Below are 14,302 nucleotides of genomic sequence, written 5' to 3' on the forward strand. Positions count from 1 at the left end.
GCCACGGTCTCCAGGCGTCCAGGGTTCCACATGTTGGAAATTCAGTCCTGGGGCCCCAGTGGAGGGAGGTGGGGTCTCGTAGGAGGTGGTGGGTCCTGGGGTTCCACCCTCTCCTTACTGCTGTTACAGGTCAGTCTGGTGCAACAGCAACTTCAAGCCTGTTTGACTTCCTTGGCCTCACAGCACCGCGCTCTCAGACTTCTTAGGTCCTGGCCCATGAGGCAGTAAGCCCCTGTCCTTCCTAACAGGTGTCCTTTTACAGCAGCAGAAAATGCACTGAGAGAGGGCATAACTGACAGGGGAGTAAAGAAGAAAGCTCATAAATGAAGACGGTGGTTGTTAGCAGCGGCGATACCACGTTGGATGTATTTTGCCTAGCCATTCGCCTGTAACTATAGTCCCCAGCGTGGACAGGGTGACACTCCTTCATCTGATGTCATATTAACAAATGGTCATTACTATTACTACCGTAGACCCTGGCGAAGAAGGTGTCACTTGTGCATGAATACCCATGCACAAAGACAAAAGCCCTAAGCCCAAGTCCACGCATTCCAGGCTGGGCGTTTCCAGCTATTTCTGTGCCACACTAAAGCCCGGTCTGGCAGTTATGACCTAAATGTACAAATATGCAACAGATCCTGAAATGCAGCTCGGCTCAGAGACGTCTGACTGATGCCTCCTGCAAACGGAGATCGGCCCCTGGCTGTATGGCAGCGGCTTTGGCCACACATACAGGCCACAGAAGAAAGTGGCCACAAATACCATCCACCAATGGCTGACTGCAAGGAACCTGAATGAATGACTGGCCGCAATGAAGCTCTGGTGGCAGATGTCAATCTTCCCTGTGTGATTCAGGGCCCAGGTGGAGGTCCCTATAATGGGTAGGGGAGTTGGTCTACAGTGACTTAGTCCTGCTCCTTCCTCACGCAAGGCCACCTGACAGCATCTACACCCTGAGCACCTCCCCGTCATCAGTCGCTCAGGCTCCGGGCCAGGATTGCCTGCCCTAATTGCCACCATCCAAGGCTCTGGACACCAAGCCCGCTATGCTTCAGTGACTATAGTCTTAAGCCACTACAAGGGCTCAAAGCCATATCTTCCTGCCCCTGCTTGATTTGGGGCTTCCTGTGGGACCCTGGGTGGTGTGTCATGCCTCCTGCTTCCAGGAGACCAAGCGTCTAAGCCTCTTCCTTTATAGCAGCCGTGTCCTGTGTTTGCATGTCTTATCAGACCTTGTTAAAACAAGTCCCAGTCATCTGGAATGTACCAGTTGCCTGGGGGTGGGAGGCAGCATTCCTTCCTCCCTGTGTCCTGCAGTGGCTGTTGCTTTGGTGGTGCCTGGGAGCAAGCCCAGGACCCCGTGCATGCTGAACTGCTCTACCAGATGCAAAACTAAGGTGGTGGCGAGACCGTAAAATGGTGTGGCACTGTGGAACACACCTGGTGGGTCCTCAAAGTTCATCACAACTCCCACACTTTGGGGTTCTGCCCAAAGGCGGTGAAAATCACGCACACAGATAGGGGTCTGCGCTCAAATGTCCTCTGGCTGAGGCTCAGGTGAGTACAACACTGTCCAACGCAACCACACAACGAAAATGCCCAGCCGCAAAAGGGATGCAGTAGAGATACGTGCTACGGCCCAGGGTTCTATCCCCAGGCTGGGGAGATGAAGGGTGGGAGCTGACGAGGCAGGTGGCGCTCAGGTTGAAGGTGCAGCTCTCGGATCTGTGCCCCACCACTGCCCACTGCTGTCTGCCTCCCAGCACTCAGGAGGCTGAGGCAGGAGGATCGCAGTGAGTCAGGGCTACAAACTGAGACAAAAAAGCCACTTTAGATGGGTTGAGGCTGCAGCTCCGGGCAGCAGAGCACTTGCCTAACATATGCGAGGCCCTGTGTTCCACCCCAGCACCACCAAAAAGATAAATATTTTAAAAAGAAGGAAAGAAAAGGCCACTGTGGAGTTCAATTAGCACCGTCTGCCTCCTGCTGCAAGGTGCGATTGATCGGTGTGCTCCTGGCTGGCGGCTGGGGCGCGGGTGTGCCACGGAGCTGCTGATGCGAGGGGCCCAGAAGAGCCCAGGAGAAAGAACAGGGAGACAGAGCACAGATGGAGAAGGGAGAGAAACAAAACAAGCAAAAACCACCCCCAAACCAAACCAGCGCCCCTTATCCTCCTCAGCACAGCCAGCAGCCTGTTCTGGGGTGATTTCTTGTTACGAGCAGTCTGGAGGGGAGGAGGGACCCTGAGCCTTGACGCTCCGTTTAGCGGGCTGCTTCTCCACACGCAGTCTGCCGTGCTCCCGGTGACTCAGTTTCTTAGAAACCTCAGGGCGTCCCTGGCATTTTCCTCTGATACGCATGCATGGACCCAACAGCTCTTGTAGAAATGTAAGGACCCACAAGGAAATCAGATGACGACACTGAGCAGCCACCATCTACGGGAAGCGAATTCAGCAGAAGCCTAGTGGGACACAGGCATCGTCTCCATTCGCTTTCAATTTGTTTTTGTTTCCCCCTCCCCCGCGACACTGAGTGCCATCCCAGCCCTAAATCCCTCTTTTCTGAGACAGGTGTTTTGTTTTGTTTGTTTGTTTGTGTTTTTTGTTTTGTTTTTAACATTATTTAGTACAGGGTCTACAGGGGCTCACTACATACATCGGACTCATAGTGATCCTCCTGTTTTCAGCCTTCCAAGTGCTGGGATTACAGGCGCCCACCACCACGCCCAGTCTCAGTTGCTGTCTCAGCACATCCCAGGGGCGGGGCAGCACGGCACACTGGAGATCGAACCCTGGCTGCTGCGCTCTGCCTATGCCGGTGCTTTAGTCCACTGAGCTGTCTGGCTAGCCCTGAGACAGGTTCTTGTGAAGTCACCGGAGCTGTGGCTGACCCAGTAGTTCTCCTGCCTTGACCTCCCAGAGTGCCAGGGTTACTGGTGTCATGCTTCTAGCTTTAGCAATGCAGAGTCGTGCGCTGGCTGCTGGAACACCCACATCGGCTTTTCTTGTTCAGGTGCTGCCGGGATGCAACGCACAGCCTGGCGCATGTGAGGCGAGTCTGCCTGGGAGTGTGCCCCGGCCCTTGCAGGGTCACCTTCTGAGCAGCAGCTGTCAGCTCTAAACTTCAGACTGCTGCTGCCCCTCAATGGCAAGGGGCTGAGAACATCTTCCGAAAGCAGCTGGGCCTTGGCAGCGAAGGCTCTGTGGTTTTCCGCCAGCAGGATTAGACCTCCAGCCTTCAAGGGAGGAGCAGGCTTCCCTGGCCACACGGCAGTTGCAGACTCGGCCGAAGAATCCCCACTCCTTTTCTCTTAAGGGGCACCAGGTGACCTGCTCTGTGTTTTGCCGAAGACTTCCGTTACAGCCCGAGTGCTCCTGGCTCTGGAGAATTCTAGCAGCAGCGAGGGTTCAAGAGGCAATTACAGAAGATTGGCCGCAAAATGAAGCTTTCAGTTCACAGTTCCTGGCTTCCCGGCCCCACAAGGATAGACAGAATCGATGCAGAGGCGACACATCGATTTCTCCATCCTGCCTCAGTTTGAGAGTACATAAGCATGACAAAGAATAAAAATACAGAAGGGCAGAGAAAGAAAGGAAGAAATGTGGGCTGGGGAGATAGCTCGGTGGTCTAAGTGCCTGCCTGGCAAGTGCACCGTCCCAAGTTCGATCCCCGGTATTGCACGCCACGCTGCCCTGAAACTGGGGGTGATGGTGAATGCTTGTAATCCAGCACTAGGGAGGCTGAGACAGGAGGATCACTGAGTCTGAACTGCATAGTAAGACCCTGTATCAAATAAATAAATAAATAAATAAATAAATAGAAAGAAAGAAACTCTTCATTTCATGCCTCAGGAAGCAAACAAAATTTTAAAAGGAAACCCTGCAGGGTAGACAAGTCCATCTGAGTCAGTCTTCTAAAATTTGGGACACTTGGTTCTCAGCACTCCTGGTTTTATCATCAGTGAATTCAATCAACTCCGGAAGAAAAAAACAGAAAACAGCGGACTTGTGTCCGCACCAACACCTACAGCACTTTGTCTTCAGCATTATTCCTTATAAGACACAGCAGGAGGCTGAGGCAGGAGGATCGCTGTGAGTCTGAGGCCAGCCTGGGTTACACAGTGAATTCAAGGCCAGCCTGAACCACACAGCAAGACCTTCTCTCAAAAAACATACAAAAAATCACTTGTGAGACTTTGGCTAAGATCAAGTGTAGTATCTGTTTTTATCAGTTTAATATCTGATACGTCCTCTACCTGAGGACAACATATTAAATGGATTTTGGGAGCTGGGAGATGGACTAGGAGCTTGCTGCCTCCACTCCATGCATCGATCTGATATTGCAGTAGCTCCAGGAACGGGGCCCCCCTGGGGGGGGTAGGATCCCTAATCCCATCCTCTGAGTTTACTGATGAGATCACTATGTTTGATTAATTAATTTTCTGAGTTGGATGTCTCATTACGCTACCCAGGTTGGCCTCTACATCCTGGGCTCAAGCAATTATGCCTCAGCCTCGTAGGTAGCTGGGACTGCAGGCGTGACCACACCCAGCTGAGAAATAAAGTTTATTAGTAAGTGAATTTGAGGCCCCTCTCCTAAGTATTAGCAGCAAAACACATTTGTATACAAACGTAATATAGCGGCTGTGGGCTACACCACTGCGGAAGTGGGTCAGCACTACAAAATCAGATTCTGTGTCATTCCTGGGACTATCCCGGAAGTTAAAACAAGGGACAGCGCACGCTCGGGCCCTAGGCAGGGACGGCGGCAGGGGCAGTGACCTTCCACCTGAGCCTCACACTTTTCACAAAAGGAATTCCCAGAACAGACCAGAAATGCAAAGAGAAAAATGCAAAACCATAAAACCTTTCCTAGGCAACAGGAAATGAAACTTCCAGAAAGGAAGGCAGGGTGAAGTATTCTTTTCCTTGTTGTTGCTGTTGTGTTGGAGGGAGGGTTTCTCTAGGCAGTCCAGGCTGGCCTTGGACTTGCAGGGATCCTCCTGCCTCAGCCTCCTGAGAGTGGGGATCAAGGTGTGTACTACCACACCCAACCCAAGTGTTCTCTGATATAACAACAAAAGCATGATCTTTGTGAAAAAAATACAAATGATTTCCTCAGGATGAGACACTCTTGTCCTGGTGGCAAGCCTCTGGTCCAGGTACCATAGTGGGCCGCTTGTACCTCTGAAGGCTCTGAAGGTTCGCCATCACTGGGATGCAGACATGCGGGTAGGCAGGCACTTGCTGTGGTGATGCGACGAGGCGCATGCGAAGTGGGGACTGACGCCCTGGCTTGGGCTGTGTGACTGCTGGAAGCTCCTGGGAGCAGGTGGAGTGTGGCCCAGCTCTAAGCTTGGGCTGCCGGCTCTCAGGCTCCTGACGTTCACTGACTGACTTCGACTGAGCCCTGGCATACTGGAGATGGGTGCTCTCTGCTGCCTCGGGGCTGGGGACCCAGGAGCCCTTCCTTGGAAACTTGCGGGGACCCTCCCTGGCCTCCTTGTCTATTGCTACCATCCTCACCCCGCACCCGAACTACACGGACAGACAGCCCGCGGGGTCTTCAAGGCCTACTTCCGGCGCCCTGTGCCCGCCAGCTCTGGAGCCGGTGCTGGATGTGGCGAAGGTCTGCCGTTCCCCAGCTCTGGGCACTGGCCTCAGGTCAGGGTCAGGTTCTTCTCAGTGCTGGCACTTGGGACATGGAATGGAGCAGGTAGGTGTGCGGTGGTGGGGCAAGGACAGGACAGGCAGGCACCCCCGCTTTCAGGATGAACGCTGGTGAGGTGCAGCTCAGAGCAGAGCGCTGCTTGCCTCGCTGAGCTCCACAAAAAAGATGAGTTGAATGAACAGAAAGTTTAAGGTCCACTGCCACCCAGAGGGCTATTACCTTAGGTGGGGCTTTAAATTCCACCTTAGATATAAAATCTGTGCTGTATGGCTGTGTGGCTCCTGGCATCTCTAGTCAGGAAGTGAGCAGTCCCCTGTAAGATATTGGGGACCAGGGACAGCCTAGCCCCTAGGGTTTCCCGGGGGAGGAAAAAGAAATGTGAAGCTGCCTGCAGCCCAGCGCTCTGACCTCCAGCTTAGATACCGTTCACCCCTAACCAGCTGTATCCGAGGACACCCCGAAGTGCCAGCAATTCGCTGCATGGAACCGAGGTGGAGCCACTCGAATTACGGGAAGGTCACCTTCACACACCCTAAGAGCTGCCGCAGGGGTGAGCTTTGGACCCATTCTCCGGCTTGCTGTCTCTTACTCCATTTATCCACTTCTTGGCTTGCTTTCCCTCACGTCATGGCCTAGATCTGAAGTCCCCAGAGGTCACAGGCGTTCAGGAGGGGACTTGGGGGGCTGCACTCATTCGTTCGTGCATTCACTGGGAAGGCGCCGTGGGAGGCGGGGCCTCGCTGGGCCGGCACCGCAGCGAGACCCGGCAGGAGGCTGGACTTTGTCCCTGGCTCTGGCTTGCTTGCGGCTGAGGCTGCGGAGCGGGCGGAAAGCAGAGCCAAGCAACCGTGGCTGGCTGGCCGAGTGCTCCGACGCCGCAAGCCCGCAAGCCGAAATAAACCTGTCCCCTTCAAGGTGTGAGTGCTGACTATTTTGACTCGGTGATGGGAGAGTGGCCGAGGCGCCTCTTTATTCTGCTGCTTTACTGTTTTCCCTTGCTTCGCTCTCTCACCTCTGTAGCACGTTTATCCTGGTTTCGGGTGGGCTTGGGGGTGATGGCGATGGGGGTGCAGCTGGCTCTGCCGAGGCCGTCGTGGCCACAGCCTCCTACCCCCATCCATTATCTCTTCTGTGCTGTCTTCTAAGAGATTAGGGGGATATTCCAGAGATGCTGCTTTGTTTTCTTTCTTTTAGTCTTGCTATGTAGCCCAGGCTGGGCTCAGATTTGTGGCAATCCCCCTGCCTCAGCCTCCTGAGTGCTAGGATGCCAGCTGGGCTGCATCTGGAGCTTTTTGACCCCTTGCACCCCCGCAGCAGCGGCAGGGTGGGTGCCCATGCCAAGGAGCTGTGCAGGGTGGGCTACTGATGAACAAATGCACACACGCACGCACACCCAGGGAGCCCCGCGGCTCACACTGTCACTCAACGCCCACTGTCCACAGGAGATGCACCTCCACACCCAGGGAGGTGTCCAGCTCCTTCATCACCTCTCTTCCCTCCAGCCCTCCCTCTCCTCCTCCCTCCCTTCCTCTTGCCCTCTTCCCTTTCTTTCTTCCTTGGTTTCTTTTTGGGCTGGGAATGGAAGCCAGGGCCTCGCACATGCTAGGAGAGTCGTCCACCACCGAGCTGCACCCCAGCTTTCCCTTTAAGCAACCTTAACTTCAAGTTTTTTTAAGTAAAGGGAATTTCCCTAGTAGAGTTATTCCATTCATCAATAACATAGCTAGGGGTTGGTGGCATAGATCTGTCACCCCAGCCCTTGGGAGGCTGAAGCAGGAGGATCAACATGCGTGGGGGGGTGCCCGGCCTGGACTACACAGTAGTGAGCTCAAGGCCAGTCTGGACTACACAGGTAGAACTTGTCTCAAAAACAAACAATAGCCAAACAAATAAAACACATTTTCCTCAATTACTGTCTGAGACTGTCAGTCTACTTTCTGTTACTGTGACGAAATGCCTGAGGATAATCAACTTAAAAGGAGTTAATTTTGAGTGGTTGTCACACCATGGCTAGAGAACATGGCGCAGGGGTCCTCAGGGTCGCACCCTCCCCCGCCCCTCCCCACAGGGCCACAGGCCAGGGACTACTCAGCCCAGATGACAGCAGACACCGCTGTGGCATCTCTATGTTAATGCCTGATACCCAGATCTTTACTCTTGTTTACTAAAGAGAAGACACGACCAAGGCCAGCTGCTGGGGGTGAGTCATCCCAGCAGCACTCACAGGAATGGAGCGGGCCATTCTTGGGCCTCAAACCTGCTTGCTGGCCGCCTGCTTTGACCCAGCAGCAGGAACACCGTGGTACAGCCTTTTCATCTGCAAAGGTCCCTGGTCGATGAGAAACACAAGTATGGGCCCATGAAACAGTGTCGCCTCTACTGTTGTTACCTGAATTTGATCTTCTTCCCCTAATAGGATGGGATGAATTTAAAATTTGCAAAGAGAAAAATCAAATAATCGAGAGCTGGGTGTGGTGGTACACTCCTGTAGTGCCCAGAGCTCAGGAGGCTGAGACAGGTGGACTGCCCGCATGGAATACACAGCCAGATTGTGGTCCCAGACAAACAGGTCATGGAGCAGCAGTCTTGTACTGGTGGCGGTGGAAGGTGTGCTGAGGGCTGGATCCACAGCTCGCACACCCACCCAGGCAGGTGCTGCACCACCGAGCTAGCGCCCAGGCTGGTGACCAATGCACAGTCACGGGGGCTGTGTGCATACTTAGAATCACAGAGTGGCTACATGCTTCAAGTTCTTTCACACTGCTATGGCCCTGGCAAGTGTGACTTGGTTCACTTCCCTGTGGTCAGATGTTCCACACCAGTCTACCAGAGAGGAGACGAGAAGGAAGAGACAAAGGTCAGAATTCTGCAGTCTGATTTTAGATACGGATCACCTAATTGCTTTTCCAAAGGGCTGTGCTAATGAACGCAACCTCACATAAAACCCTACAGAAGAAAGTACAGCCTGCAAGGTGGCTTAGATAACAAACCTTCATACTGTGTGCGTGTGCATGAGCATGTGCGTGTGTGTGTGTGGTGTGTGGTGTGCAGAGAATGAAACCCAGGACCTTTTCACTGAGATCCACCCACAACCCTTTTTATCTTTCTTTTTATTTTGACACAGGGCCTTGCTTAGTTGCCCAGGCTGGCCTTAAACTCTTGATCGTCCTACCTCAGCCTTCCAAGTAGCTGAGATGACAGGTGTGTGGCACCATGCCTGATAAAATCCAAGATTATTTCAAAATAAAATTAAAAACAAAAAAAGCTCAAAGGAGATGCCTGCAGTTTTTGATGCACAGAACAGACTGCTGGTTTCTGAGCGGCCTGTTTCTGAGTTATGCGGGCTGAGCAGCCCCGACCCCCGATTGTGAAGGCCAAAATCCCACAAAATCTCTAATTTTGTTTTCTTCTTTTTGATGCTGGGCCTGGAGCCCTGAGCCTCTGCACTGAGCCACCTCCCCTGCCCTTGCTCAAGTGGAAGATTCCACCTAACTTTTCAGGGCAAAGCAGTATATAAAATGACTTTTGGGCCATGATGTAGAAGACACAGATAAAGTAAAGACGAGTTTTGTGTTTAGGTTCGGGATCTCTCTCTAAGACACTTCCTTTTGTGTGGCAAACATTCCGAAATCTGAAAAGCCTCAGAAACCTGAACCATTTCGGGTCCTTCCCACACCGACTGAGGAACACCCAACCTGCACAAGCTCTCTGTCTCAGGTTTTCTGTCCAAGCATGCAGATTCGGGGCCATGGTCAGGGCTTGAAGGCATTGTGTGAGCCAGCTTCCCATGGGTGTGGCCCAGCACATGAGGAACCCAGCACCTCGAGCACGGTGGCAGAGCGAGGAGAAGAAGCGGAGAGGACAGTGCCCAGGCTCACACGCGCCATGCGCTCCCTGCACTGGGGCCCCGACCTGTCCCGCCACCTGTCCCAGTAATGCCATCGCACTATGAGCTCACTGGTGGGTCGTCCTCTACTGCAGAAGCACTCAGAGCCCAGCATGCTGCCCCAAGCCCAGCCTTCAGGGTAGTTCAGGTCTGGCCCGGAGCACCCTGTCGCGCACCGTGACCACCTCTGCCATCCACGCCAGGTTCCTGGTCTCTCTGAGACCGGTCCCCTGATGCCCAAGCGCCTGGCTGAGCCCGGGGCTTGCAGTGTCACCCCAAGTGCACATGAGGCCATGCTGGAATCCACAAGACCCCAAGACCGTCCCTGTGCTGTCCCAAAGTCGCTACCCATCAGAAGCCCACAGTTCAAGCAAAAGCGAAGCCAAACCAAACTGAACAACCCACGAAGTCCTTACAAATCTGTTTAGGAAGGAGTTGAATGAAACATGCTGTGAGAATACTAGGATTTGCTCCCCAGCTAAGAAGCCCAGGTGAGAAAGCCTGGCGTGTCAGCAAGGACTGTGAGGGTTTCTGGGATGGGTGCTGAGTGTCTCCATCCTGTCCAGGGTGAGGTTCCTGGGACATCTGCAGTAGGTTCTGAAGGATGAGTAGGAGGTTGTTGGGGAGAAACAGGAAGCAGGAAGCCCATTCTAGAGGGAAGTGGGCAAGTGACAAAAGGCAGGAAGAGGATGCCTAAGCACAGGGCTGGGTGGGTGCTGCGGGGCTCAGGAGGGACCAGGCCAGCAGGGAGCACAGGCCAGACCTGAGCATCCGGGCGGGCGGGCAAGCGTGGAGTTGCATGTGTCCCCCCACTGCGCTTCACTTCCTGACGAGGGCACAAGGTCAGCTTGGTGACTGAGCCGCCACGAAGACAGGAGCTCAGAGGCAGGACCAGGGGCCTGGCGTGCTGTTACCATGGGGGAATGGGGGAGCTGGGGTCACCGAGCAACCCATGGGCAGAGGTGGCCGGGATGCCCAGGCCACAGCGCCAGGAGAGTGGGCGAGGGCGAGCCCCGAAGCACAGGGTGTGGGAAAAACAGGGGTTTGGGGTTTTACTCTTTCCTGAGTGTCTTTATGTGGTGTGGTAAGCGTGCAGCGAAAGCGGCTGCCGAGCACCGGCCGAGGCAGGCGAAAGCTTCCTCATCTGCGTTATTCGCTGGATCTGGCGCAGGGTGACTTCCGGTGCTTCCCCAAGGTCAGAACGACCGCGCAAGGTCAGCGCTTTGAATCAGTTCAGGGTGTGGAGGCGGCCATGACGGCACCATGAAAGATTCCCACGAAAGAGGGCTTCCAGAGCCGCTTCAGAAAGGGGCAAGAACAAGGGGCAGGTGGGAGGATTTTGAGGGGAACGAACGGCAATGCATCTCTGACTGCAGCACTTCCCTGTTTTCTTGGAGACAGACTCTCACTATGTAGTACACGTGGTCCTGAACTTTCTACACAGGCCAGGTTGGCCTTGAAAGCACGACAGTCCTCCTGCCTCAGCCTCCTGCATAGCTGTGGTCACCACGCACAGCTACAAGCAAGGCTGTGGGCTGGGTAGATAGCTCAGCAACATAAGCGCCTGCCTGGCGAGTGTAAGGTCCCCACCCACCCAGGTTGAGCCCCTCTACCACCAAAGAAAAGAAACGCACCTGCCATTCATCCGGGTGTTCCTTAAGGGACCTCACGAAGGTGTCCAGCCCGCATCTGAAGTCTCCAAGGACAAGGATCAAGTTCCTCTGTAGCCGCCCACCTGCAGCTTGCTGGTAACCAGCACTGCAGTCTCTACGGCTGGACACGCCACGCCGCTGGGTCCCTGGGTCCCTGTGTCCAGCACAGAACGCTACCTTCACTCTTATCCCCAAGTACAAATGAGTTCAGTGCTTCTACGGAACAGACTCATTTGCTTAAACACTAATTTGCTTAAACAGAGGTCAAACAAAGGCCCCCCCAGTGAGCCAAGGGCAGCAGTCACGGTGGCAGATGGCTATAGAGGGCTGCAGGGAGCCAGGATCACAGGGCTCTGGGTTTCCTTCAATTCCCCTCCTTCCTCAAAAGCAGGGTGTGGGGTCTAAGGTGGGAGTGTGGCGTAAGCAGGGAAGATGGCCAGGACAAGAAATTCTGTTCTCGAAGGAAAAGCCTCGCTGCCTTAGCGAAACCAGGTGCATTTGTGTTAAGTCAAAGATAAGGAAGAGGGACCAGGAAGATAGCTCAGTAGAATAAGCACTTGCCTGGCAAGTGCAAAGCCCTGAGTTCAATCCCCGGTACCACACACACAAAAAAAGCACCTGGCCTTTTTCCTTTTCCAGGATGAAGGCTGGGGCTGGAGAAGTCTGGCTAGTGAAGTGGGCGCTGAGATGCAGCTCCATCCTCTTGTGGTCTGAAGCTCACAGGAGGGGGGTGCAGGTGTGATGCTGGGACACAAGTGTAATGGGAGCTGAGAGCAGGTGGGCACCCCGAGGCAGGAGCAGGCTCTGAGAATGCAGATGCTCCAGAGGCAGGGCAGGTGGCCACTGCTTCACCTGGGCCCCTGGGACAAATGTGACTGGGGCCAAAGATGTACACAGAACCGCTGGGAGCGCTTCTCCCCCACCCCCAAGATGGCCTGCTTGGGTACCAGGGGTCCTGGGAGGTCATAAGACACCCTTCCCCCAACAAGCACACGTTAAGCACCTGTAATCAAGAAGCCCCCTAATCCAAACTGGTCCCCAACTGAAGCTGGCAGGGTGCTGACAGAGGAGGCTGAAAGTGAGGTCTCCACGCCTGACCTCAAGGCCAGGTCGGAAGCGAAGGGCAGGTGCAAGGCTGGATGCACAAAGCCGCTGCAGCCTGTGCACACAGGTGGGCGTGAGGCATACATGCGTTTCGTGTTTGGATGTGGGTCCCAAAATGACACCTCATTATTTGCATGTAAATATTCCACAACAGCCAGGACTCTGAAATACTCTAAGCATTTAGAATGAGGGGCATTGGCTCACCCTGTACCTATGGAGATGCAAATCAGCCATTGCCCCTTCCTTCCCCACTCTCTCTCCTCCCCCTGCCAACCTAGGACCACACTGAGGGACCCCAGGAACAAACAGCAGCAGCAAGAGCCCTAGGGTCAGATGTGTCCCTTGAGGCACCTCCAAGAGCCACCTCGAGTGGCCTCACAGCCCCCGCCTCTGTGTCCCCACGGAAACACCCTCTTTGGTGTGATGGAGAATGTTCTAGAACAGTGTCGGGCATATAGCAAACTCTAGCGTTGGCTATTTGTACCGAGCTCACACATCCATCAACCACCAAGTGGACTCTGTGGCCCTTTCACTCAAAGCCTGGCCACAGCAGTCACCTCCTTTAGGAGTCTTAGCAGGTGACATAGTCCTAGGCGATCACTGGCAACACCTAAGGTGCATGACCTCCAGCCTCCCCCACAGGGACTCAGCCTCAGGGCACGCTGCACAATGACCCTGAAAGTCACCCTTCCTGGGCCCCTGGCTCCAGGCACTTTCTTCAAGCCATCTCAGGGAGGTCCCTGGGACGACACTGTCAAGAGTGTCACCCTCTCCCTCTCTCTGTCCCGGTCCCCGACTGGTCCAGACTTTCCCTCCTAACACTCCGACTTCTTGCTTAACATGCACGGTGGTTTTCCACGAAGCCCCTGAGAATGCCGACTTAGTGAATACGAAGCCCGTACTCCTGGGGAAAGATGGGCAGAAGCCTCCCAGACTCCAGTTGTTAGGTCTCGTCAACAGACCCACATGACCTCACTGATCCTTGGGGATGCACCTGTTTCTACTGAGACACACACTGTTTAACAGACCCTGGGTTCCTGCACCGTGCCACTGAGCTATGTCCCCCCCACCGTGAGTTCATCTAATCGGAGCCCCCGGCCAACAGAGCCATCACTCAGGGCTAGTTGCAGCATCTCCCCTGCAGGCCCTTTCTCCATGAAGCAAGTTGCAGGTTCCCGGCAGCAGGGGATAGTAGACAGTATTCGGTGCCACGCCTGGGAGCGGGTCTCTTAGGGTTGCTACCTAGACGCCCCCCGAAGTCTCAGGGCACACAGCTGGGGCTGGGATACTCAGGAGTGAACCAGCCCACTGATGCTTTCATAGCTCAAAAGGGAGGTGGAGCCTGGCTGGGGGAGGTGGTCACTGCGCGTGTGGCCGGGGGTGGGAGGCCCATCTCCTCCTCCCTCCCTGATCCCTTCTGCCTCCTGCCAACCTTGCCATGGGCTCTTTTTCCTCTGACACGCTTTCTGCCATGCTACCCTGCCTTGGAGCCATCGGACTGCAGACTGAAGCCCCTGCCAGCTGTGAGCCAAGATAAAAATTAACTTGTAGTTACTGGGTATTTTGCCCCAGCAATAAGAAAGTGACAAAGATAGTGTTGGACATCAAAAAGTGCCCGTGAGAAGTGTGAAAAGGCAACCTGTGGGACGCTCCACGGAGTCAGGGCAAGGGCTGAGACGAAGAGGCGGGGTGGTTCCCCCTAGCCAGGACCGCATGTGTTGGGGACTCAGTCTCCACACAGGGTGCACGTTTAGGAATGACCAAGACAGCACTGTAGCTTGGATTTGGGGTTGCAGAGAAATTTTAAACATGGACGCAGGCCTAGTAAAGGTAGGGAGTATGTGTTTGTTTTAGAGGAATCTCCTTGGAGGCAGAGGTCTCTGTGCTGCTCCTACTGGTGCCAGACCTGGCCGGCAGACCCCTGAGGAGGCAGCGGGGAGGTGGGAGGTGGCCGGGACACAGCGGGTGGCAGCTCACCCAGGGGTACAGA

The 14,302-nt window shown here is 54.5% G+C and overlaps 1 protein-coding gene and 1 non-coding gene across 4 annotated transcripts in view; one reads left to right on the forward strand and one right to left on the reverse strand.

Moving 5' to 3' along the window:
• Positions 1–14,302, reverse strand: part of Arhgef18 (Rho/Rac guanine nucleotide exchange factor 18) — a 77,942-nt gene that overhangs the window by 20,889 nt on the left and 42,751 nt on the right. The window lies entirely within an intron of this gene.
• On the forward strand, positions 4,181–4,370 carry LOC111813704. The gene has a single exon (XR_002818883.1). It is a non-coding gene; the product is annotated as a U2 spliceosomal RNA (small nuclear RNA).

Source organism: Octodon degus, unplaced genomic scaffold (assembly GCF_000260255.1).
Source record: "Octodon degus isolate 3935 unplaced genomic scaffold, OctDeg1.0 scaffold00214, whole genome shotgun sequence".
Taxonomy (NCBI): Eukaryota; Metazoa; Chordata; class Mammalia; order Rodentia; family Octodontidae; genus Octodon; species Octodon degus.